Genomic DNA, 26,103 nt, shown 5'->3' on the forward strand with positions numbered 1-26,103 from the left:
GAGCCCCGAACTCTCGCCTCTCCTGGGCCCTCACCTCTCCTGGGCCCCGAACCATCGCCTCTGCTGGGCCCCGAACTCTCGCCTCTCATGGGCCCTGAACTCACGCCTCTCCTGGGCCCTCGCCTCTCCTGGTCCCCAAACCCTCGCCTCTCCTGGGCCCCGAACTCTCGCCTCTCCTGGGCCCCGAACTCTCGCCTCTCATGGGCCCTGAACTCACGCCTCTCCTGGGCCCTCGCCTCTCCTGGTCCCCAAACTCTCGCCTCTCCTGGGCCCCGAACTCTCGCCTCTCCTGGGCCCCGAACTCTCGCCTCTCCTGGGCTCCTGGGCCCTCGCCTCTCCTGGCCCCCGAACTCTCGCCTCTCCTGGCCCCCGAACTCTCGCCTCTCCTGGGCCCCGAACTCTCGCCTCTCCTGGCCCCCGAACTCTCGCCTCTCCTGGCCCCCGAACTCTCGCCTCTCCTGGGCCCCGAACTCTCGCCTCTCCTGGCCCCCGAACTCTCGCCTCTCCTGGCCCCCGAACTCTCGCCTCTCCTGGCCCCCGAACCCTCGCCTCTCCTGGGCCCTGAACTCACGCCTCTCCTGGGCCCTCGCCTCTCCTAGGCCCCAAACCCTCGCCTCTCCTGGGCCCCGAACTCTCTCCTCTCCTGGGCTCCGAACTCTCGCCTCTCCTGGGCCTCGAACTCTCGCCTCTCCTGGGCCCCGAACTCTCGCCTCTCCTGGGCCCTCGCCTCTCCTGGCCCCTGAACTCTCGCCTCTCCTAGGCCCCAAACCCTCGCCTCTCCTGGGCTCCGAACTCTCGCCTCTCCTGGGCCCCGAACTCTCACCTCTCCTGGGCCCCGAACTCTCGCCTCTCCTGGGCCCTCGCCTCTCCTGGCCCCCGAACTCTCGCCTCTCCTGGGCCCCGAACTCTCGCCTCTCCTGCGCCCTCGCCTCTCCTGGCCCCCGAACTCTCGCTTCTCCTGGGCCCCGAACTCTCGCCTCTCCTGGGCCCCGAACTCTCGCCTCTCCTTGGCCCTCGCCTCTCCTGGGCCCCTAACTCACACCTCTCCTGGGCCCCGAACTCTCGCCTCTCCTGGGCCTTCGCCTCTCCTGGGCCCCGAACTCTCGCCTCTCCTGGCCCCCGAACTCTCGCCTCTCCTGGGCCCCGAACTCATGCCTCTCCTGGGCCCTCGCCTCTCCTGGGCCCCGAACCCTCGACTCTCCTGGGCCCCGAACTCTCGCCACTCCTGGGCCCTGAACTCACGCCTCTCCTGGGCCCTCGCCTCTCCTGGGCCCCACACCTTCGACTCTCCTGGGCCCCGAACTCTCACCTCTCCTGGGCCCTCGCCTCTCCTAGGCCCCAAACCCTCGCCTCTCCTGGGCCCCGAACTCTCACCTCTCCTGGGCCCTTCCCTCTCCTGGCACCTGAACTCTCGCCTCTCCTAGGCCCCGAACTCTCGCCTCTCCTGGGCCCCGAACTCTCGCCTCTCCTGGGCCCCGAACTCTCGCCTCTCCTGGGCCCCGAACCCTCGCCTCTCCTGGACCCCGAACTCTCGCCTCTCCTGGGCCCCGAACTCTCGCCTCTCCTGGGCCCTCGCATCTCCTGGCCCCCGAACTCTCGCTTCTCCTGGCCCCCGAACTCTCGCCTCTCCTGGGCCCCGAACTCTCGCCTCTCCTGGGCCCCGAACTCTTGCCTCTCCTGGGCCCCGAACTCTCGCCTCTCCTGCGCCCCGAACTCTCACCTCTCCTGGGCCCTCGCCTCTCCTGGGCCCCAAACTCTCGCCTCTCCTGGGCCCTCGCCTCTCCTGGGTCCCGGACTCTCGCCTCTCCTGGCCCCCGAACTCTCGCCTCTCCTGAGCCCCGAACTCTCGCCTCTCCTGGGCCCTCACCTCTCCTGGGCCCCGAACCATCGCCTCTGCTGGGCCCCGAACTCTCGCCTCTCATGGGCCCTGAACTCACGCCTCTCCTGGGCCCTCGCCTCTCCTGGTCCCCAAACCCTCGCCTCTCCTGGGCCCCGAACTCTCGCCTCTCCTGGGCCCCGAACTCTCGCCTCTCCTGGGCCCCGAACCCTCGCCTCTCCTGGGCCCTCGCCTCTCCTGGGCCCCGAACCCTCGCCTCTCCTGGGCCCCGAACTCTCGCCTCTCCTGGGCCCCGAACTCTCGCCTCTCCTGGGCTCCTGGGCCCTCGCCTCTCCTGGCCCCCGAACTCTCGCCTCTCCTGGCCCCCGAACTCTCGCCTCTCCTGGGCCCCGAACTCTCGCCTCTCCTGGCCCCCGAACTCTCGCCTCTCCTGGCCCCCGAACTCTCGCCTCTCCTGGGCCCCGAACTCTCGCCTCTCCTGGCCCCCGAACTCTCGCCTCTCCTGGCCCCCGAACTCTCGCCTCTCCTGGGCCCCGAACCCTCGCCTCTCCTGGGCCCTGAACTCACGCCTCTCCTGGGCCCTCGCATCTCCTAGGCCCCAAACCCTCGCCTCTCCTGGGCCCCGAACTCTCTCCTCTCCTGGGCCCTCGCCTCTCCTAGGCCCCAAACTCTCGCCTCTCCTGGGCCCTGAACACACGCCTCTCCTGGGCCCTCGCCTCTCCTAGGCCCCAAACCCTCGCCTCTCCTGGGCCCCTGAACTCTCGCCTCTCCTGGGCCCCGAACTACTCTCCTCTCCTGGGCTCCGAACTCTCGCCTCTCCTGGGCCTCGAACTCTCGCCTCTCCTGGGCCCCGAACTCTCGCCTCTCCTGGGCCCTCGCCTCTCCTGGCCCCTGAGCTCTCGCCTCTCCTAGGCCCCAAACCCTCGCCTCTCCTGGGCTCCGAACTCTCGCCTCTCCTGGGCCCCGAACTCTCACCTCTCCTGGGCCCCGAACTCTCGCCTCTCCTGGGCCCTCGCCTCTCCTGGCCCCCGAACTCTCGCTTCTCCTGGGCCCCGAACTCTCGCCTCTCCTGGGCCCCGAACTCTCGCCTCTCCTGGGCCCTCGCCTCTCCTGGGCCCCTAACTCACACCTCTCCTGGGCCCCGAACTCTCGCCTCTCCTGGGCCCTCGCCTCTCCTGGGCCCCGAACTCTCGCCTCTCCTGGCCCCCGAACTCTCGCCTCTCCTGGGCCCCGAACTCATGCCTCTCCTGGGCCCTCGCCTCTCCTGGGCCCCGAACCCTCGCCTCTCCTGGGCCCCGAACTCTCGCCACTCCTGGGCCCTGAACTCACGCCTCTCCTGGGCCCTCGCCTCTCCTGGGCCCCACACCTTCGCCTCTCCTGGGCCCCGAACTCTCACCTCTCCTGGGCCCTCGCCTCTCCTAGGCCCCAAACCCTCGCCTCTCCTGGGCCCCGAACTCTCACCTCTCCTGGGCCCTTGCCTCTCCTGGCACCTGACCTCTCGCCTCTCCTAGGCCCCGAACTCTCGCCTCTCCTGGGCCCCGAACTCTCGCCTCTCCTGGGCCCCGAACTCTCGCCTCTCCTGGGCCCTGAACCCTCGCCTCTCCTGGACCCCGAACTCTCGCCTCTCCTGGGCCCCGAACTCTCGCCTCTCCTGGGCCCTCGCATCTCCTGGCCCCCGAACTCTCGCTTCTCCTGGCCCCCGAACTCTCGCCTCTCCTGGGCCCCGAACTCTCGCCTCTCCTGGGCCCCGAACTCTTGCCTCTCCTGGGCCCCGAACTCTCGCCTCTCCTGCGCCCCGAACTCTCACCTCTCCTGGGCCCTCGCCTCTCCTAGGCCCCAAACTCTCGCCTCTCCTAGGCCCTGAACTCACGCTTCTCCTGGGCCCTCGCCTCTCCTAGGCCCCAAACTCTCGCCTCTCCTGGGCCCCGAACTCTCGCCTCTCCTGGGCCCCGAACTCTCGCCTCTCCTGGGCCTCGAACTCTCGCCTCTCCTGGGCCCCGAACTCTCGCCTCTCCTGGGCCCTCGCCTCTCCTGGGTCCCTGAACTCTCGCCTCTCCTGGGCCCCGAACTCTCTCCTCTCCTGGGCCCCGAACTCTCGCCTCTCCTGGGCCTCGAACTCTCGCCTCTCCTGGGCCCTCGCCTCTCCTGGGCCCCTAACTCACACCTCTCCTGGGCCCCGAACTCTCGCCTCTCCTGGGCCCTCGCCTCTCCTGGGCCCCGAACTCTCGCCTCTCCTGGCCCCCGAACTCTCGCCTCTCCTGGGCCCCGAACTCATGCCTCTCCTGGGCCCTCGCCTCTCCTGGGCCCCGAACCCTCGCCTCTCCTGGGCCCCGAACTCTCGCCACTCCTGGGCCCTGAACTCACGCCTCTCCTGGGCCCTCGCCTCTCCTGGGCCCCACACCTTCGCCTCTCCTGGGCCCCGAACTCTCACCTCTCCTGGGCCCTCGCCTCTCCTAGGCCCCAAACCCTCGCCTCTCCTGGGCCCCGAACTCTCACCTCTCCTGGGCCCTTGCCTCTCCTGGGCCCCACACCTTCGCCTCTCCTGGGCCCCGAACTCTCACCTCTCCTGGGCCCTCGCCTCTCCTAGGCCCCAAACCCTCGCCTCTCCTGGGCCCCGAACTCTCACCTCTCCTGGGCCCTTGCCTCTCCTGGCACCTGAACTCTCGCCTCTCCTAGGCCCCGATCTCTCGCCTCTCCTGGGCCCCGAACTCTCGCCTCTCCTGGGCCCCGAACTCTCGCCTCTCCTGGGCCCCGAACCCTCGCCTCTCCTGGACCCCGAACTCTCGCCTCTCCTGGGCCCCGAACTCTCGCCTCTCCTGGGCCCTCGCATCTCCTGGCCCCCGAACTCTCGCTTCTCCTGGCCCCCGAACTCTCGCCTCTCCTGGGCCCCGAACTCTCGCCTCTCCTGGGCCCCGAACTCTTGCCTCTCCTGGGCCCCGAACTCTCGCCTCTCCTGCGCCCCGAACTCTCACCTCTCCTGGGCCCTCGCCTCTCCTGGGCCCCAAACTCTCGCCTCTCCTGGGCCCTCGCCTCTCCTGGGTCCCGAACTCTCGCCTCTCCTGGCCCCCGAACTCTCGCCTCTCCTGAGCCCCGAACTCTCGCCTCTCCTGGGCCCTCACCTCTCCTGGGCCCCGAACCATCGCCTCTGCTGGGCCCCGAACTCTCGCCTCTCATGGGCCCTGAACTCACGCCTCTCCTGGGCCCTCGCCTCTCCTGGTCCCCAAACCCTCGCCTCTCCTGGGCCCCGAACTCTCGCCTCTCCTGGGCCCCGAACTCTCGCCTCTCCTGGGCCCCGAACCCTCGCCTCTCCTGGGCCCTCGCCTCTCCTGGGCCCCGAACCCTCGCCTCTCCTGGGCCCCGAACTCTCACCTCTCCTGGGCCCCGAACTCTCGCCTCTCCTGGGCTCCTGGGCCCTCGCCTCTCCTGGCCCCCGAACTCTCGCCTCTCCTGGCCCCCGAACTCTCGCCTCTCCTGGGCCCCGAACTCTCGCCTCTCCTGGCCCCCGAACTCTCGCCTCTCCTGGCCCCCGAACTCTCGCCTCTCCTGGGCCCCGAACTCTCGCCTCTCCTGGCCCCCGAACTCTCGCCTCTCCTGGCCCCCGAACTCTCGCCTCTCCTGGGCCCCGAACCCTCGCCTCTCCTGGGCCCTGAACTCACGCCTCTCCTGGGCCCTCGCATCTCCTAGGCCCCAAACCCTCGCCTCTCCTGGGCCCCGAACTCTCTCCTCTCCTGGGCCCTCGCCTCTCCTAGGCCCCAAACTCTCGCCTCTCCTGGGCCCTGAACACACGCCTCTCCTGGGCCCTCGCCTCTCCTAGGCCCCAAACCCTCGCCTCTCCTGGGCCCCTGAACTCTCGCCTCTCCTGGGCCCCGAACTACTCTCCTCTCCTGGGCTCCGAACTCTCGCCTCTCCTGGGCCTCGAACTCTCGCCTCTCCTGGGCCCCGAACTCTCGCCTCTCCTGGGCCCTCGCCTCTCCTGGCCCCTGAGCTCTCGCCTCTCCTAGGCCCCAAACCCTCGCCTCTCCTGGGCTCCGAACTCTCGCCTCTCCTGGGCCCCGAACTCTCACCTCTCCTGGGCCCCGAACTCTCGCCTCTCCTGGGCCCTCGCCTCTCCTGGCCCCCGAACTCTCGCTTCTCCTGGGCCCCGAACTCTCGCCTCTCCTGGGCCCCGAACTCTCGCCTCTCCTGGGCCCTCGCCTCTCCTGGGCCCCTAACTCACACCTCTCCTGGGCCCCGAACTCTCGCCTCTCCTGGGCCCTCGCCTCTCCTGGGCCCCGAACTCTCGCCTCTCCTGGCCCCCGAACTCTCGCCTCTCCTGGGCCCCGAACTCATGCCTCTCCTGGGCCCTCGCCTCTCCTGGGCCCCGAACCCTCGCCTCTCCTGGGCCCCGAACTCTCGCCACTCCTGGGCCCTGAACTCACGCCTCTCCTGGGCCCTCGCCTCTCCTGGGCCCCACACCTTCGCCTCTCCTGGGCCCCGAACTCTCACCTCTCCTGGGCCCTCGCCTCTCCTAGGCCCCAAACCCTCGCCTCTCCTGGGCCCCGAACTCTCGCCTCTCCTGGGCCCTCGCCTCTCCTGGGCCCCACACCTTCGCCTCTCCTGGGCCCCGAACTCTCGCCTCTCCTGGGCCCTGAACCCTCGCCTCTCCTGGACCCCGAACTCTCGCCTCTCCTGGGCCCCGAACTCTCGCCTCTCCTGGGCCCTCGCATCTCCTGGCCCCCGAACTCTCGCTTCTCCTGGCCCCCGAACTTTCGCCTCTCCTGGGCCCCGAACTCTCGCCTCTCCTGGGCCCCGAACTCTTGCCTCTCCTGGGCCCCGAACTCTCGCCTCTCCTGCGCCCCGAACTCTCACCTCTCCTGGGCCCTCGCCTCTCCTAGGCCCCAAACTCTCGCCTCTCCTAGGCCCTGAACTCACGCTTCTCCTGGGCCCTCGCCTCTCCTAGGCCCCAAACTCTCGCCTCTCCTGGGCCCCGAACTCTCGCCTCTCCTGGGCCCCGAACTCTCGCCTCTCCTGGGCCTCGAACTCTCGCCCCTCCTGGGCCCCGAACTCTCGCCTCTCCTGGGCCCTCGCCTCTCCTGGGTCCCTGAACTCTCGCCTCTCCTGGGCCCCGAACTCTCTCCTCTCCTGGGCCCCGAACTCTCGCCTCTCCTGGGCCTCGAACTCTCGCCTCTCCTGGGCCCCGAACTCTCGCCTCTCCTGGGCCCTCGCCTCTCCTGGCCCCTGAACTCTCGCCTCTCCTAGGCCCCAAACCCTCGCCTCTCCTGCGCTCCGAACTCTCGCCTCTCCTGGGCCCCGAACTCTCACCTCTCCTGGGCCCCGAACTCTCGCGTCTCCTGGGCCCTCGCCTCTCCTGGCCCCCGAACTCTCGCCTCTCCTGGGCTCCGAACTCTCGCTTCTCCTGCGCCCTCGCCTCTCCTGGCCCCCGAACTCTCGCTTCTCCTGGGCCCCGAACTCTCGCCTCTCCTGGGCCCCGAACTCTCGCCTCTCCTGGGCCCTCGCCTCTCCTGGGCCCCTAACTCACACCTCTCCTGGGCCCCGAACTCTCGCTTCTCCTGCGCCCTCGCCTCTCCTGGCCCCCGAACTCTCGCCTCTCCTGGCCCCCGAACTCTCGCCTCTCCTGGGCCCCGAACTCATGCCTCTCCTGGGCCCTCGCCTCTCCTGGGCCCCGAACCCTCGCCTCTCCTGGGCCCCGAACTCTCGCCACTCCTGGGCACTGAACTCACGCCTCTCCTGGGCCCTCCCCTCTCCTGGGCCCCACACGCTCGCCTCTCCTGGGCCCCGAACTCTCACCTCTCCTGCGCCCTCGCCTCTCCTAGGCCCCAAACCCTCGCCTCTCCTGGGCCCCGAACTCTCACCTCTCCTGGGCCCTTGCCTCTCCTGGCACCTGAACTCTCGCCTCTCCTAGGCCCCAAACTCTCGCCTCTCCTGGGCCCCGAACTCTCGCCTCTCCTGGGCCCCGAACTCTCACCTCTCCTGGGCCCCGAACCCTCGCCTCTCCTGGACCCCGAACTCTCGCCTCACCTGGGCCCCGAACTCTCGCCTCTCCTGGGCCCTCGCATCTCCTGGCCCCCGAACTCTCGCTTCTCCTGGCCCCCGAACTCTCGCCTCTCCTGGGCCCCGAACTCTCGCCTCTCCTGGGCCCCGAACTCTTGCCTCTCCTGGGCCCAGAACTCTCGCCTCTCCTGCGCCCCGAACTCTCACCTCTCCTGGGCCCTCGCCTCTCCTAGGCCCCAAACTCTCGCCTCTCCTGGGCCCTGAACTCACGCTTCTCCTGGGCCCTCGCCTCTCCTAGGCCCCAAACTCTCACCTCTCCTGGGCCCCGAACTCTCGCCTCTCCTGGGCCCCGAACTCTCGCCTCTCCTGGGCCTCGAACTCTCGCCTCTCCTGGGCCCCGAACTCTCGCCTCTCCTGGGCCCTCACCTCTCCTGGGCCCCGAACTCTCGCCTCTCCTGGGCCCTCGCCTCTCCTGGCTCCTGAACTCTCGCCTCTCCTAGGCCCCAAACCCTCGCCTCTCCTGGGCCCCGAACTCTCGCCTCTCCTGGGCCTCGAACTCTCGCCTCTCCTAGGCCCCGAACTCTCGCGTCTCCTGGGCTCTCACCTCTCCTGGCCCCCGAACTCTCGCATCTCCTGGCCCCCGAATTCTCGCCTCTCCTGGCCCCCGAACTCTCGCCTCTCCTGGGCCCCGAACTCTCGTCTCTCCTGGGCCCCGAACTCTCGCCTCTCCTGGGCCCCGAACTCTCGCCTCTCCTGCGCCCCGAACTCTCGCCTCTCCTGGGCCCTCGCCTCTCCTGGCCCCTGAACTCTCGCCTTTCCTGGGCCCCGAACTCTCACCTCTCCTGGGCCCCGAACTCTCGCCTCTCCTGGGCCCTCGCCTCTCCTGGGCCCCGAACTCTCGCCTCTACTGGCCCCCGAACTCTCGCCTCTCCTGGGCCCTCGCCTCTCCTAGGCCCCGAACTCTCGCCTCTCCTGGGCCCCGAACTCTCACCTCTCCTGGGCCCTCGCCTCTCCTAGGCCCCAAACCCTCGCCTCTCCTGGCCCCTGAACTCTCGCCTCCCCTGGGCCCCGAACTCTCGCCTCTCCTGGGCCCCGAACTCTCGCCTCTCCTGGGCCCCTGAACTCTCGCCTCTCCTGGGCCCCGAACTCTCGCCTCTCCTGGGCCCTGAACTCTCGCCTCTCCTGTGCCCCGAACTCTCGCCTCTCCTGGGCCCTCACCTCTCCTGGGCACCGAACTCTCGCCTCTCCTGGGCCCTCGCCTCTCCTGGCCCCTGAACTCTCGCCTCTCCTAGGCCCCAAACCCTCGCCTCTCCTGGGCCCCGAACTCTCGCCACTCCTGGGCCCCGAACTCTCGCCTCTCCTGGGCCCCGAACTCTCGCGTCTCCTGGGCCCTCGCCTCTCCTGGCCCCCGACCTCTCGCCTCTCCTGGGCCCCGAACTCTCGCCTCTCCTGGGCCCCGACCTCTCGCCTCTCCTGGGCCCTCGCCTCTCCTGGGTCCCGAACTCTCGCCTCTCCTGGCCCCCGAACTCTCGCCTCTCCTGAGCCCCGAACTCTCGCCTCTCCTGGGCCCTCACCTCTCCTGGGCCCCGAACCATCACCTCTGCTGGGCCCCGAACTCTCGCCTCTCATGGGCCCTGAACTCACGCCTCTCCTGGGCCCTCGCCTCTCCTGGGCCCCAAACCCTCGCCTCTCCTGGGCCCCGAACTCTCGCCTTTCCTGGGCCCCGAACTCTCGCCTCTCCTGGGACCCGAACCCTCGCCTCTCCTGGGCCCTCGCCTCTCCTGGGCCCCGAACCCTCGCCTCTCCTGGGCACCGAACTCTCGCCTCTCCTGGGACCCGAACTCTCGCCTCTCCTGGGCTCCTGGGCCCTCGCCTCTCCTGGCCCCCGAACTCTCGCCTCTCCTGGCCCCCGAACTCTCGCCTCTCCTGGGCCCCGAACTCTTGCCTCTCCTGGCCCCCGAACTCTCGCCTCTCCTGGCCCCCGAACTCTCGCCTCTCCTGGGCCCCGAACTCTCGCCTCTCCTGGCCCCCGAACTCTCGCCTCTCCTGGCCCCCGAACTCTCGCCTCTCCTGGGCCCCGAACCCTCGCCTCTCCTGGGCCCTCGCCTCTCCTAGGCCCCAAACCCTCGCCTCTCCTGGGCCCCGAACTCTCTCCTCTCCTGGGCCCTCGCCTCTCCTAGGCCCCAAACTCTCGCCTCTCCTGGGCCCTGAACACACGCCTCTCCTGGGCCCTCGCCTCTCCTAGGCCCCAAACCCTCGCCTCTCCTGGGCCCCTGAACTCTCGCCTCTCCTGGGCCCCGAACTCTCTCCTCTCCTGGGCTCCGAACTCTCGCCTCTCCTGGGCCTCGAACTCTCGCCTCTCCTGGGCCCCGAACTCTCGCCTCTCCTGGGCCCTCGCCTCTCCTGGCCCCTGAACTCTCGCCTCTCCTAGGCCCCAAACCCTCGCCTCTCCTGGGCTCCGAACTCTCGCCTCTCCTGGGCCCCGAACTCTCACCTCTCCTGGGCCCCGAACTCTCGCCTCTCCTGGGCCCTCGCCTCTCCTGGCCCCCGAACTCTCGCCTCTCCTGGGCCCCGAACTCTCGCCTCTCCTGCGCCCTCGCCTCTCCTGGCCCCCGAACTCTCGCTTCTCCTGGGCCCCGAACTCTCGCCTCTCCTGGGCCCCGAACTCTCGCCTCTCCTTGGCCCTCGCCTCTCCTGGGCCCCTAACTCACACCTCTCCTGGGCCCCGAACTCTCGCCTCTCCTGGGCCTTCGCCTCTCCTGGGCCCCGAACTCTCGCCTCTCCTGGCCCCCGAACTCTCGCCTCTCCTGGGCCCCGAACTCATGCCTCTCCTGGGCCCTCGCCTCTCCTGGGCCCCGAACCCTCGACTCTCCTGGGCCCCGAACTCTCGCCACTCCTGGGCCCTGAACTCACGCCTCTCCTGGGCCCTCGCCTCTCCTGGGCCCCACACCTTCGCCTCTCCTGGGCCCCGAACTCTCACCTCTCCTGGGCCCTCGCCTCTCCTAGGCCCCAAACCCTCGCCTCTCCTGGGCCCCGAACTCTCACCTCTCCTGGGCCCTTCCCTCTCCTGGCACCTGAACTCTCGCCTCTCCTAGGCCCCGAACTCTCGCCTCTCCTGGGCCCCGAACTCTCGCCTCTCCTGGGCCCCGAACTCTCGCCTCTCCTGGGCCCCGAACCCTCGCCTCTCCTGGACCCCGAACTCTCGCCTCTCCTGGGCCCCGAACTCTCGCCTCTCCTGGGCCCTCGCATCTCCTGGCCCCCGAACTCTCGCTTCTCCTGGCCCCCGAACTCTCGCCTCTCCTGGGCCCTCGCCTCTCCTGGGCCCCTAACTCACACCTCTCCTGGGCCCCGAACTCTCGCTTCTCCTGCGCCCTCGCCTCTCCTGGCCCCCGAACTCTCGCCTCTCCTGGCCCCCGAACTCTCGCCTCTCCTGGGCCCCGAACTCATGCCTCTCCTGGGCCCTCGCCTCTCCTGGGCCCCGAACCCTCGCCTCTCCTGGGCCCCGAACTCTCGCCACTCCTGGGCACTGAACTCACGCCTCTCCTGGGCCCTCCCCTCTCCTGGGCCCCACACGCTCGCCTCTCCTGGGCCACGAACTCTCACCTCTCCTGCGCCCTCGCCTCTCCTAGGCCCCAAACCCTCGCCTCTCCTGGGCCCCGAACTCTCACCTCTCCTGGGCCCTTGCCTCTCCTGGCACCTGAACTCTCGCCTCTCCTAGGCCCCAAACTCTCGCCTCTCCTGGGCCCCGAACTCTCGCCTCTCCTGGGCCCCGAACTCTCACCTCTCCTGGGCCCCGAACCCTCGCCTCTCCTGGACCCCGAACTCTCGCCTCACCTGGGCCCCGAACTCTCGCCTCTCCTGGGCCCTCGCATCTCCTGGCCCCCGAACTCTCGCTTCTCCTGGCCCCCGAACTCTCGCCTCTCCTGGGCCCCGAACTCTCGCCTCTCCTGGGCCCCGAACTCTTGCCTCTCCTGGGCCCAGAACTCTCGCCTCTCCTGCGCCCCGAACTCTCACCTCTCCTGGGCCCTCGCCTCTCCTAGGCCCCAAACTCTCGCCTCTCCTGGGCCCTGAACTCACGCTTCTCCTGGGCCCTCGCCTCTCCTAGGCCCCAAACTCTCACCTCTCCTGGGCCCCGAACTCTCGCCTCTCCTGGGCCCCGAACTCTCGCCTCTCCTGGGCCTCGAACTCTCGCCTCTCCTGGGCCCCGAACTCTCGCCTCTCCTGGGCCCTCACCTCTCCTGGGCCCCGAACTCTCGCCTCTCCTGGGCCCTCGCCTCTCCTGGCTCCTGAACTCTCGCCTCTCCTAGGCCCCAAACCCTCGCCTCTCCTGGGCCCCGAACTCTCGCCTCTCCTGGGCCTCGAACTCTCGCCTCTCCTAGGCCCCGAACTCTCGCGTCTCCTGGGCTCTCACCTCTCCTGGCCCCCGAACTCTCGCATCTCCTGGCCCCCGAATTCTCGCCTCTCCTGGCCCCCGAACTCTCGCCTCTCCTGGGCCCCGAACTCTCGTCTCTCCTGGGCCCCGAACTCTCGCCTCTCCTGGGCCCCGAACTCTCGCCTCTCCTGCGCCCCGAACTCTCGCCTCTCCTGGGCCCTCGCCTCTCCTGGCCCCTGAACTCTCGCCTTTCCTGGGCCCCGAACTCTCACCTCTCCTGGGCCCCGAACTCTCGCCTCTCCTGGGCCCTCGCCTCTCCTGGGCCCCGAACTCTCGCCTCTCCTGGCCCCCGAACTCTCGCCTCTCCTGGGCCCTCGCCTCTCCTAGGCCCCGAACTCTCGCCTCTCCTGGGCCCCGAACTCTCACCTCTCCTGGGCCCTCGCCTCTCCTAGGCCCCAAACCCTCGCCTCTCCTGGCCCCTGAACTCTCGCCTCCCCTGGGCCCCGAACTCTCGCCTCTCCTGGGCCCCGAACTCTCGCCTCTCCTGGGCCCCTGAACTCTCGCCTCTCCTGGGCCCCGAACTCTCGCCTCTCCTGGGCCCTGAACTCTCGCCTCTCCTGTGCCCCGAACTCTCGCCTCTCCTGGGCCCTCACCTCTCCTGGGCACCGAACTCTCGCCTCTCCTGGGCCCTCGCCTCTCCTGGCCCCTGAACTCTCGCCTCTCCTAGGCCCCAAACCCTCGCCTCTCCTGGGCCCCGAACTCTCGCCACTCCTGGGCCCCGAACTCTCGCCACTCCTGGGCCCCGAACTCTCGCCTCTCCTGGGCCCCGAACTCTCGCGTCTCCTGGGCCCTCGCCTCTCCTGGCCCCCGACCTCTCGCCTCTCCTGGGCCCCGAACTCTCGCCTCTCCTGGGCCCCGACCTCTCGCCTCTCCTGGGCCCTCGCCTCTCCTGGGTCCCGAACTCTCGCCTCTCCTGGCCCCCGAACTCTCGCCTCTCCTGAGCCCCGAACTCTCGCCTCTCCTGGGCCCTCACCTCTCCTGGGCCCCGAACCATCACCTCTGCTGGGCCCCGAACTCTCGCCTCTCATGGGCCCTGAACTCACGCCTCTCCTGGGCCCTCGCCTCTCCTGGGCCCCAAACCCTCGCCTCTCCTGGGCCCCGAACTCTCGCCTTTCCTGGGCCCCGAACTCTCGCCTCTCCTGGGACCCGAACCCTCGCCTCTCCTGGGCCCTCGCCTCTCCTGGGCCCCGAACCCTCGCCTCTCCTGGGCACCGAACTCTCGCCTCTCCTGGGACCCGAACTCTCGCCTCTCCTGGGCTCCTGGGCCCTCGCCTCTCCTGGCCCCCGAACTCTCGCCTCTCCTGGCCCCCGAACTCTCGCCTCTCCTGGGCCCCGAACTCTTGCCTCTCCTGGCCCCCGAACTCTCGCCTCTCCTGGCCCCCGAACTCTCGCCTCTCCTGGGCCCCGAACTCTCGCCTCTCCTGGCCCCCGAACTCTCGCCTCTCCTGGCCCCCGAACTCTCGCCTCTCCTGGGCCCCGAACCCTCGCCTCTCCTGGGCCCTCGCCTCTCCTAGGCCCCAAACCCTCGCCTCTCCTGGGCCCCGAACTCTCTCCTCTCCTGGGCCCTCGTCTCTCCTAGGCCCCAAACTCTCGCCTCTCCTGGGCCCTGAACACACGCCTCTCCTGGGCCCTCGCCTCTCCTAGGCCCCAAACCCTCGCCTCTCCTGGGCCCCTGAACTCTCGCCTCTCCTGGGCCCCGAACTCTCTCCTCTCCTGGGCTCCGAACTCTCGCCTCTCCTGGGCCTCGAACTCTCGCCTCTCCTGGGCCCCGAACTCTCGCCTCTCCTGGGCCCTCGCCTCTCCTGGCCCCTGAACTCTCGCCTCTCCTAGGCCCCAAACCCTCGCCTCTCCTGGGCTCCGAACTCTCGCCTCTCCTGGGCCCCGAACTCTCACCTCTCCTGGGCCCCGAACTCTCGCCTCTCCTGGGCCCTCGCCTCTCCTGGCCCCCGAACTCTCGCCTCTCCTGGGCCCCGAACTCTCGCCTCTCCTGCGCCCTCGCCTCTCCTGGCCCCCGAACTCTCGCTTCTCCTGGGCCCCGAACTCTCGCCTCTCCTGGGCCCCGAACTCTCGCCTCTCCTTGGCCCTCGCCTCTCCTGGGCCCCTAACTCACACCTCTCCTGGGCCCCGAACTCTCGCCTCTCCTGGGCCTTCGCCTCTCCTGGGCCCCGAACTCTCGCCTCTCCTGGCCCCCGAACTCTCGCCTCTCCTGGGCCCCGAACTCATGCCTCTCCTGGGCCCTCGCCTCTCCTGGGCCCCGAACCCTCGACTCTCCTGGGCCCCGAACTCTCGCCACTCCTGGGCCCTGAACTCACGCCTCTCCTGGGCCCTCGCCTCTCCTGGGCCCCACACCTTCGCCTCTCCTGGGCCCCGAACTCTCACCTCTCCTGGGCCCTCGCCTCTCCTAGGCCCCAAACCCTCGCCTCTCCTGGGCCCCGAACTCTCACCTCTCCTGGGCCCTTCCCTCTCCTGGCACCTGAACTCTCGCCTCTCCTAGGCCCCGAACTCTCGCCTCTCCTGGGCCCCGAACTCTCGCCTCTCCTGGGCCCCGAACTCTCGCCTCTCCTGGGCCCCGAACCCTCGCCTCTCCTGGACCCCGAACTCTCGCCTCTCCTGGGCCCCGAACTCTCGCCTCTCCTGGGCCCTCGCATCTCCTGGCCCCCGAACTCTCGCTTCTCCTGGCCCCCGAACTCTCGCCTCTCCTGGGCCCCGAACTCTCGCCTCTCCTGGGCCCCGAACTCTTGCCTCTCCTGGGCCCCGAACTCTCGCCTCTCCTGCGCCCCGAACTCTCACCTCTCCTGGGCCCTCGCCTCTCCTAGGCCCCAAACTCTCGCCTCTCCTGGGCCCTGAACTCTCACCTCTCCTGGGCCCTGAACCCTCGCCTCTCCTGGGCCCCGAACTCGCGCCTCTCCTGAGCCCCGAACTCTCGCCTCTCCTGGGCCCCGAACTCTCGCCTCTCCTGGGCCCCGAACTCTCGCCTCTCCTGGGCCCCGAACTCTCGCCTCTCCTGGCCCCCGAACTCTCGCCTCTCCTGGGCCCTCGCCTCTCCTAGGCCCCGAACTCTCGCCTCTCCTGGGCCCCGAACTCTCACCTCTCCTGGGCCCTCGCCTCTCCTAGGCCCCAAACCCTCGCCTCTCCTGGCCCCTGAACTCTCGCCTCTCCTGGGCCCCGAACTCTCGCAACTCCTGGGCCCCGAACTCTCGCCTCTCCTGGGCCCCTGAACTCTCGCCTCTCCTGGGCCCCGAACTCTCGCCTCTCCTGGGCCCTGAACTCTCGCCTCTCCTGGGCCCCGAACTCTCGCCTCTCCTGGGCCCTCGCCTCTCCTGGGCCCCGCACTCTCACGTCTCCTGGGCCCTCGCCTCTCCTGGCCCCCGAACTCTCGCCTCTCCTGGGCCCCGAACTCTCGCCTCTCCTGGGCCCTCGCCTCTCCTGGCCCCCGACCTCTCGCCTCTCCTGGGCCCCGAACTCTCGCCTCTCCTGGGCCCCGAACTCTCGCCTCTCCTGGTCCCTCGCATCTCCTGGGTCCCGAACTCTCGCCTCTCCTGGCCCCCGAACTCTCGCCTCTCCTGAGCCCCGAACTCTCGCCTCTCCTGGGCCCTCACCTCTCCTGGGCCCCGAACCCTCGCCTCTGCTGGGCCCCGAACTCTCGCCTCTCCTGGGCCCTGAACTCACGCCTCTCCTGGGCCCTCGCCTCTCCTGGGCCCCAAACCCTCGCCTCTCCTGGGCCCCAAACCCTCGCCTCTCCTGGGCTCCGAACTCTCACCTCTCCTGGGCCCTTGCCTCTCCTGGCCCCTGAACTCTCGCCTCTCCTGGGCCCCGAACTCTCGCCTCTCCTGGGCCCCGAACTCTCGCCTCTCCTGGGCCCTGAACCCTCGCCTCTCCTGGGCCCCAAACCCTCGCCTCTCCTGGGCCCCGAACTCTCACCTCTCCTGGGCCCTTGCCTCTCCTGGCCCCCGAACTCTCGCCTCTCCTGGGCCCCGAACTCTCGCTTCTCCTGGGCCCTGAACCCTCGCCTCTCCTGGGCCCTCGCCTCTCCTGGGCCCCGAACCCTCACCTCTCCTGGGCCCCGAACTCTCGCCTCTCCTGGGCCCCGAACTCTCGCCTCTCCTGGGCTCCTGGGCCCTCGCCTCTCCTGGCCCCCGAACTCTCGCCTCTCCTGGCCCCCGAACTCTCGCCTCTCCTGGGCCCTGAAGTCTCGCCTCTCCCGGGCCCCGATCACTTCCCCCCACAGCCTCTCGTTGCTCCTTCGCCCCGACCTTGCTGCTCCTGCTGATAGGATACAACAGCCTTGAAACAAAGCCCAGTCTGTAGATTCATGGTAGTTTATGGCAGAGAAGGAGGCCATTCAGTCCACTTGTCTCTGTGCCAGCCGACAAAGAGCTTGCCAGCCTAATTCCACTTCCCGGCTCTTAATCCCTAACCTTGTCGGTTACCGAACTTCAGATGTCTATCTAAGTACTTTTTAAATGCGATGAGGGCTTCTAAGAATATAAGAAATAGGACCAGAAGTAGGCCATATGGCCCCTGGAGCCTGCTTCTCCATGCAATGAGATCATGGCTGATCTTCGACCTGAACTCCACTTTCCTGCCCCATCTCCATATTCCTTGATTCCCCGAGTGTCCAGAAATCTATATCTCAGCCTTGAATATACTCAACAACTGAGCCTCCACAGCCCTCTGCAGTAGGGAATTCCACAGGTTCACCACTCTCTGAGTGAAGAAACTTCTTCTCATCTCGGTCCTAAATGGCTTACCCCTCATCCTTAGACTGTGACCCCTGGTTCTGGACTTCCCCAACATCGGGAACATTCTTCCTGCATCTAACCTGTCTAACCCCGTCAGAATTTTATATGTTTCTGTGAGATTCCCTCTCATTCTTCTAAACTCCAGTGAATAAAGGCCCAGTCGATCCAGTCTCTCCTCATATCTCAGTCCTGCCATCCCGGGAATCAGTCTGATGAACCTTCGCTGCACTCACTCAATAGCAAGAATGTCCTTCCTCAGATTAGGAGACCAAAACTGTACACAATATTCCAGGTGAGGCCTCACCAAGGCCCAGTACAACTGCAGTAACACCTCCCTCTTTAACCAAGCTTTTGGTCAGCTGTAATTTCTTCTGTGGCTCGGTATCAAATGTATCTGTTTTGTTTATAACACTGCTGTAAAGTGCCTCAGGACATTTTACTACATTAAAGGCACTATGTAATACAAGTTCTTGCTGTAGACATGTTACGTGTCTCGCTGAGGTGATAGATCTGAACAATGACAATGTCTTCTGTCGAGCTTTACTGAGACCTGGCAGTTCGACATGCTGCAGATTTGCCAAAGGTGTAAGATGCCCTTTAGAGAGAGGGTCAGTGACGGAATTTACCAACAGAACAGTGTTTAAAGACTAACTCACCAAGTTCAATTATTGCCTTCATGTGATCTTTCTCCTTCAACAGAAGTTTTGCAAGCGCCATTCATAATTCAAGATGATACAAGTGGAGCAGGTGTTGTACGTCTGAAATGTGTTGTGAACAATGGGGAAACAAATTCAGTGTGGTGGATAATGTATGGTAAACCGCTTCAAAGTGATTCAATTCACGAAATATCGATGGACAACAAAACAGTGCTCCTTAGCCCTCAACGGATAAAGAACTGTGAGCTGTATACTTGTGTGGTCAGAAACGAGGTCAGCCAGAACCAGAACTCCCGTTTGCTCATTATCGACGGTACGTGTTCGAACGGTCCGACTCAGTGCACCCGAGTTACATGATGGGAATTTACACCAGCACAACTCTCTGAGCAAAGAAGTTTCTCCTCATCTCGGTCCTAAACCGCTTACCCCTTATCCTTAGACTGTGACCCCTGGTTCTGGACTTCCCCAACATCGGGAACATTCTTCCTGCATCTAACCTGTCCAGTCCCGGGGATGCTCAAGAGGGCAGAATTTTGGAATTTTTACCTGAACGGCCTAAAAGAGATTATGTTTTAAATGATGTTCTGATATTGCCGTAGGGTTAAATTTGTATTCCAAGGCGTGAATGTTTGACACAATATTAAAGCCAGCAGACCTGAAACTAGGAGCAGTCACCAATATACAACAAGGGATCTTGCTATTACACCAGACTGATTCCCGGGATGGCAGGACTGAGATATGAAGAAAGACTGGATCGACTAGGCTTATATTCACTGGAATTTAGAAGAATGAGAGGGGATCTCATAGAAACATATAAAATTCTGATGGGACTGGACAGGTTAGATGCAGGAAGAATGTTCCCGATGTTGGGAAAGTCCAGAAGCAGGGAACATAGTCTAAGGATAAGGGGTAAGCCATTTAGGACCGAGATGAGGAGAAACTTCTTCACTCAGAGAATTGTGAACCTGTGGAATTCTCTACCACAGAGAGTTGTTGAGGCCAGTTCATTAGATATATTCAAGAGGGAGTTAGATATGGCTCTAACGGCTAAAGGGATCAAGGGGTATGGAGAGAAAGCAGGAAAGGGGTACTGAGCGAATGATCAGCCATGGTCATATTGAATGGTGGTGCAGGCTCGAAGGGCCGAATGGCCTGCTCCTGCACCTATTTTCTATGTCTCTATGTCTCTATGTCTTTTTGTCTCTATGTCTCTATGTCTCTATGTTTCTATGTCTCTATGTCTCTATGTCTCTATGTCTCTATGTCTCTATATCTCTATGTCTCTATGTTTCTATGTCTCTATGTCTCTATGTTTCTATGTCTCTATGTCTCTATGTCTCTATGTCTCTATGTCTCTATGTCTCTATGTCTCTATGTCTCTATGTTTCTATGTCTCTATGTTTCTATGTCTCTATGTTTCTATCTTTCTATGTCTCTATATCTCTATGTCTCTATGTCTCTATGTCTCTATGTCTCTATGTCTCTATGTCTCTATGTTTCTATGTCTCTATGTCTCTATGTCTCTATGTCTCTATGTCTCTATGTCTCTATGTCTCTATGTTTCTATGTCTCTATGTCTCTATGTCTCTATGTCTCTATGTTTCTATGTCTCTATGTTTCTATGTCTCTATGTCTCTATGTCTCTATGTCTCTATGTCTCTATGTCTCTATGTCTCTATATCTCTATGTCTCTATGTTTCTATGTCTCTATGTCTCTATGTTTCTATGTCTCTATGTCTCTATGTTTCTATGTTTCTATGTCTCTATGTTTCTATGTCTCTATGTCTCTATGTTTCTATGTCTCTATGTTTCTATGTCTCTATGTCTCTATGTCTCTATGTCTCTATGTTTCTATGTCTCTATGTTTCTATGTCTCTATGTCTCTATGTTTCTATGTCTCTATGTCTCTATGTCTCTATGTCTCTATGTTTCTATGTCTCTATATCTCTATGTCTCTATGTTTCTATGTCTCTATGTCTCTATATCTCTATGTTTCTATGTCTCTATGTTTCTATATCTCTATGTCTCTATGTTTCTATATCTCTATGTCTCTATGTTTCTATGTCTCTATGTCTCTATGTCTCTATGTCTCTATGTCTCTATGTTTCTATGTCTCTATGTCTCTATGTCTCTATGTCTCTATGTCTCTATGTCTCTATGTTTCTATGTCTCTATATCTATATGTCTCTATGTTTCTATGTCTCTATGTCTCTATATCTCTATGTTTCTATGTCTCTATGTTTCTATGTCTCTATGTCTCTATGTCTCTATGTCTCTATATCTCTATGTCTCTATGTTTCTATGTCTCTATATCTCTATGTCTCTATGTTTCTATGTCTCTATGTCTCTATATCTCTATGTTTCTATGTCTCTATGTCTCTATGTCTCTATATCTCTATGTCTCTATGTCTCTATGTCTCTATGTCTCTATGTCTCTATGTCTCTATGTCTCTATGTCTCTATATCTCTATGTCTCTATGTCTCTATGTCTCTATATCTCTATGTTTCTATCTCTCTATGTCTCTATATCTCTATGTCTCTATGTCTCTATGTTTCTATGTCTCAATGTCTCTATGTCTCTATGTCTCTATGTCTCTATATCTCTATATCTCTATATCTCTATGTCTCTATGTCTCTATGTTTCTATATCTCTATGTCTCTATGTCTCTATGTCTCTATGTTTCTATGTCTCTATATCTCTATGTCTCTATGTCTCTATGTCTCTATGTCTCTATGTCTCTATGTCTCTATGTCTCTATGTTTCTATATCTCTATGTCTCTATGTCTCTATGTCTCTATGTCTTTTTGTCTCTATGTCTCTATGTCTCTATGTCTCTATGTCTCTATGTCTTTTTGTCTCTATGTCTCTATGTCTCTATGTCTCTATGTCTCTATGTCTCTATGTCTCTATGTTTCTATATCTCTATGTCTCTATGTCTCTATGTCTCTATGTCTCTATGTCTCTATGTCTTTTTGTCTCTATGTCTCTATGTCTCTAGTTCTCTATGTCTCTATATCTCTATATCTCTATATCTCTATGTCTCTATGTCTCTATGTCTCTATGTTTCTATGTCTCTATATCTCTATATCTCTATGTCTCTATGTCTCTATGTCTCTATGTCTCTATGTCTCTATGTCTCTATGTCTCTATGTCTCTATGTCTCTATGTTTCTATATCTCTATGTCTCTATGTTTCTATGTTTCTATGTCTCTATGTCTCTATGTTTCTATGTCTCTATGTCTCTATGTCTCTATGTTTCTATATCTCTATGTCTCTATGTCTCTATGTCTCTATGTCTCTATGTCTTTTTGTCTCTATGTCTCTATGTCTCTATGTCTCTATGTCTTTTTGTCTCTATGTCTCTATGTCTCTATGTCTCTAGTTCTCTATGTCTCTATGTCTCTATGTCTTTTTGTCTTTATGTCTCTATGTCTCTATGTCTCTATATCTCTATGTCTCTATGTCTCTATGTTTCTATGTCTCAATATCTCTATGTCTCTATATCTCTATGTCTCTATATCTCTATATCTCTATATCTCTATGTCTCTATGTCTCTATGTCTCTATGTTTCTATATCTCTATGTCTCTATGTCTCTATGTCTCTATGTTTCTATGTCTCTATATCTCTATATCTCTATGTCTCTATGTCTCTATGTCTCTATGTCTCTATGTCTCTATGTCTCTATGTCTCTATGTCTCTATGTTTCTATATCTCTATGTCTCTATGTTTCTATGTCTCTATGTCTCTATGTTTCTATGTCTCTATGTCTCTATGTTTCTATATCTCTATGTCTCTATGTCTCTATGTCTCTATGTCTCTATGTCTCTATGTCTCTATGTCTTTTTGTCTCTATGTCTCTATGTCTCTATGTCTCTATGTCTTTTTGTCTCTATGTCTCTATGTCTCTATGTCTCTAGTTCTCTATGTCTCTATGTCTCTATGTCTTTTTGTCTTTATGTCTCTATGTCTCTATGTCTCTATATCTCTATGTCTCTATGTCTCTATGTTTCTATGTCTCAATGTCTCTATGTCTCTATATCTCTATGTCTCTATATCTCTATATCTCTATATCTCTATGTCTCTATGTCTCTATGTCTCTATGTTTCTATGTCTCTATATCTCTATGTCTCTATGTCTCTATGTCTCTATGTCTCTATGTCTCCATGTCTCTATGTCTCTATGTCTCTATGTCTCTATGTCTCTATGTTTCTATATCTCTATGTCTCTATGTCTCTATGTCTCTATGTCTTTTTGTCTCTATGTCTCTATGTCTCTATGTCTCTATGTCTCTATGTCTCTATGTTTCTATATCTCTATGTCTCTATGTCTCTATGTCTCTATGTCTCTATGTCTCTATGTCTCTATGTCTTTTTGTCTCTATGTCTCTATGTCTCTATATCTCTATATCTCTATATCTCTATGTCTCTATGTCTCTATGTCTCTATGTCTCTATGTTTCTATGTCTCTATATCTCTATATCTCTATGTCTCTATGTCTCTATGTCTCTATGTCTCTATGTCTCTATGTCTCTATGTCTCTATGTCTCTATGTTTCTATATCTCTATGTCTCTATGTTTCTATGTTTCTATGTCTCTATGTCTCTATGTTTCTATGTCTCTATGTCTCTATGTCTCTATGTTTCTATGTCTCTATGTCTCTATGTCTCTATGTCTCTATGTCTTTTTGTCTCTATGTCTCTATGTCTCTATGTCTCTATGTCTTTTTGTCTCTATGTCTCTATGTCTCTATGTCTCTAGTTCTCTATGTCTCTATGTCTCTATGTCTTTTTGTCTTTATGTCTCTATGTCTCTATGTCTCTATGTCTCTATGTCTCTATGTTTCTATGTCTCAATGTCTCTATGTCTCTATATCTCTATGTCTCTATATCTCTATATCTCTATATCTCTATGTCTCTATGTCTCTATGTCTCTATGTTTCTATATCTCTATGTCTCTATGTCTCTATGTCTCTATGTTTCTATGTCTCTATATCTCTATATCTCTATGTCTCTATGTCTCTATGTCTCTATGTCTCTATGTCTCTATGTCTCCATGTCTCTATGTCTCTATGTCTCTATGTCTCTATGTCTCTATGTTTCTATATCTCTATGTCTCTATGTCTCTATGTCTCTATGTCTCTATGTCTTTTTGTCTCTATGTCTCTATGTCTCTATGTCTCTATGTCTCTATGTCTCTATGTCTTTTTGTCTCTATGTCTCTATGTCTCTATGTCTCTATGTCTCTATGTCTCTATGTTTCTATGTCTCTATGTCTCTATGTCTCTATGTCTCTATGTCTCTATGTCTTTTTGTCTCTATGTCTCTATATCTCTATGTCTCTATGTCTCTATGTCTCTATGTCTTTTTGTCTCTATGTCTCTATGTCTCTATGTCTCTATGTCTTTTTGTCTCTATGTCTCTATGTCTCTATGTCTCTATGTCTCTATGTTTCTATGTCTCTATGTCTCTATGTTTCTATGTCTCTATGTCTCTATGTCTCTATGTTTCTATATCTCTATGTCTCTATGTCTCTATGTCTCTATGTCTTTTTGTCTCTATGTCTCTATGTCTCTATGTCTCTATGTCTTTTTGTCTCTATGTCTCTATGTCTCTATGTCTCTAGTTCTCTATGTCTCTATGTCTCTATGTCTTTTTGTCTTTATGTCTCTATGTCTCTATGTCTCTATGTCTCTATGTCTCTATATCTCTAAGTCTCTATGTCTCTATGTCTCTATGTCTCTATGTCTCTATGTCTCTATGTCTCTATATCTCTATGTCTCTATGTCTCTATGTCTCTATTTCTCTATATCTCTATGTCTCTATGTTTCTATATCTCTATGTTTCTATGTCTCTATGTTTCTATGTCTCTATGTCTCTATGTCTCTATGTCTCTATGTCTCTATGTCTCTATGTCTCCATGTCTCTATGTCTCTATGTTTCTATGTCTCTATGTCTCTATGTCTCTATGTCTCTATGTCTCTATGTCTCTATATCTCTATGTTTCTATATCTCTATGTCTCTATTTCTCTATATCTCTATGTCTCTATGTTTCTATGTCTCTATGTTTCTATATCTCTATGTCTCTATGTCTCTATGTCTCTATGTCTCTATGTCTCTATGTTTCTATGTCTCTATGTCTCTATGTCTCTATGTCTCTATGTCTCTATGTCTCTATGTCTCTATGTCTCTATGTTTCTATGTCTCTATGTTTCTATGTCTCTGTGTCTCTATGTCTCTATGTCTCTATGTCTCTATATCTCTATGTCTCTATGTTTCTATGTCTCTATGTCTCTATGTCTCTATATCTCTATGTCTCTATGTCTCTATATCTCTATGTTTCTATGTCTCTATGTCTCTATGTTTCTATGTCTCTATGTCTCTATGTCTCTATGTTTCTATGTCTCTATGTCTCTATGTCTCTATGTCTCTATGTTTCTATGTCTCTATGTCTCTATGTTTCTATGTCTCTATGTTTCTATGTCTCTATGTCTCTATGTTTCTATGTTTCTATGTCTCTATGTCTCTATGTCTCTATGTCTCTATGTTTCTATGTCTCTATGTCTCTATGTCTCTATGTCTCTATGTCTCTATGTTTCTATGTCTCTATGTCTCTATGTCTCTATGTCTCTATATCTCTATGTTTCTATGTCTCTATGTCTCTATGTCTCTATGTCTCTATGCCTCTATGTCTCTATGTCTTTTTGTCTCTATGTCTCTATGTCTCTATGTCTCTATCTCTCTATGTCTTTTTGTCTCTATGTCTCTATGTCTCTATGTCTCTATGTCTCTATTTCTCTATGTCTCTATGTCTCTATGTCTCTATGTCTCTATGTCTCTATGTCTCTATGTTTCTATGTCTCTATGTCTCTATGTCTCTATGTTTCTATGTCTCTATGTTTCTATGTCTCTATGTCTCTATGTCTCTATGTCTCTATGTCTCTATATCTCTATGTCTCTATGTTTCTATGTCTCTATGTCTCTATGTCTCTATATCTCTATGTCTCTATGTCTCTATGTCTCTATGTTTCTATGTCTCTATGTCTCTATGTTTCTATGTCTCTATGTCTCTATGTCTCTATGTTTCTATGTCTCTATGTCTCTATGTCTCTATGTCTCTATGTTTCTATGTCTCTATGTCTCTATGTCTCTATGTCTCTATGTCTCTATGTCTCTATGTTTCTATGTCTCTATGTTTCTATGTCTCTATGTCTCTATGTCTCTATGTCTCTATGTCTCTATGTTTCTATGTCTCTATGTCTCTATGTCTCTATGTCTCTATGTCTCTATGTCTCTATGTCTCTATGTCTCTATGTCTCTATATCTCTATGTCTCTATGTCTCTATGTCTCTATGTCTCTATGTCTCTATGCCTCTATGTCTCTATGTCTTTTTGTCTCTATGTCTCTATGTCTCTATGTCTCTATGTCTCTATGTCTCTATGTCTCTATGTCTCTATGTCTTTTTGTCTCTATGTCTCTATGTCTCTATGTCTCTATGTCTCTATGTTTCTATGTCTCTATGTTTCTATATCTCTATGTCTCTATGTCTCTATGTCTCTATGTCTCTATGTCTTTTTGTCTCTATGTCTCTATGTCTCTATGTCTCTATGTCTCTATGTCTCTATGTCTCTATATCTCTATGTCTCTATGTCTCTATGTCTCTGTATCTCTATGTCTCTATGTCTCTATGTCTCTATGTCTCTATGTCTCTATGTCTTTTTGTCTCTATGTCTCTATGTCTCTATGTCTCTATGTCTCTATGTTTCTATGTCTCTATGTCTCTATATCTCTATGTTTCTATGTCTCTATGTCTCTATGTCTCTATGTCTTTTTGTCTCTATGTCTCTATGTCTTTTTGTCTCTATGTCTCTATGTCTCTATGTCTCTATGTCTCTATGTTTCTATGTTTCTATGTTTCTATGTCTCTATGTCTCTATGTCTCTATGTCTCTATGTCTCTATGTCTCTATATCTCTATGTCTCTATGTCTCTATGTCTCTATATCTCCATGTCTCTATGTCTCTATGTTTCTATATCTCTATGTCTCTATGTCTCTATGTCTCTATGTCTCTATGTCTTTTTGTCTCTATGTCTCTATATCTCTATGTTTCTATATCTCTATGTCTCTATGTCTCTATGTCTCTATGTCTCTATGTCTTTTTGTCTCTATGTCTCTATGTCTCTATGTCTTTTTGTCTCTATGTCTCTATGTCTCTATGTCTCTATGTCTCTCTGTCTCTATGTCTCTATGTCTCTATGTTTCTATATCTCTATGTCTCTATGTCTCTATGTCTCTATGTCTCTATTTCTCTATATCTCTATGTCTCTATGTTTCTATATCTCTATGTCTCTATGTTTCTATGTCTCTATGTCTCTATGTCTCTATGTCTCTATGTCTCTATGTTTCTATGTCTCTATGTCTCTATGTCTCTATGTCTCTATGTCTCT

Source organism: Pristiophorus japonicus, unplaced genomic scaffold (assembly GCF_044704955.1).
Source record: "Pristiophorus japonicus isolate sPriJap1 unplaced genomic scaffold, sPriJap1.hap1 HAP1_SCAFFOLD_352, whole genome shotgun sequence".
Taxonomy (NCBI): Eukaryota; Metazoa; Chordata; class Chondrichthyes; family Pristiophoridae; genus Pristiophorus; species Pristiophorus japonicus.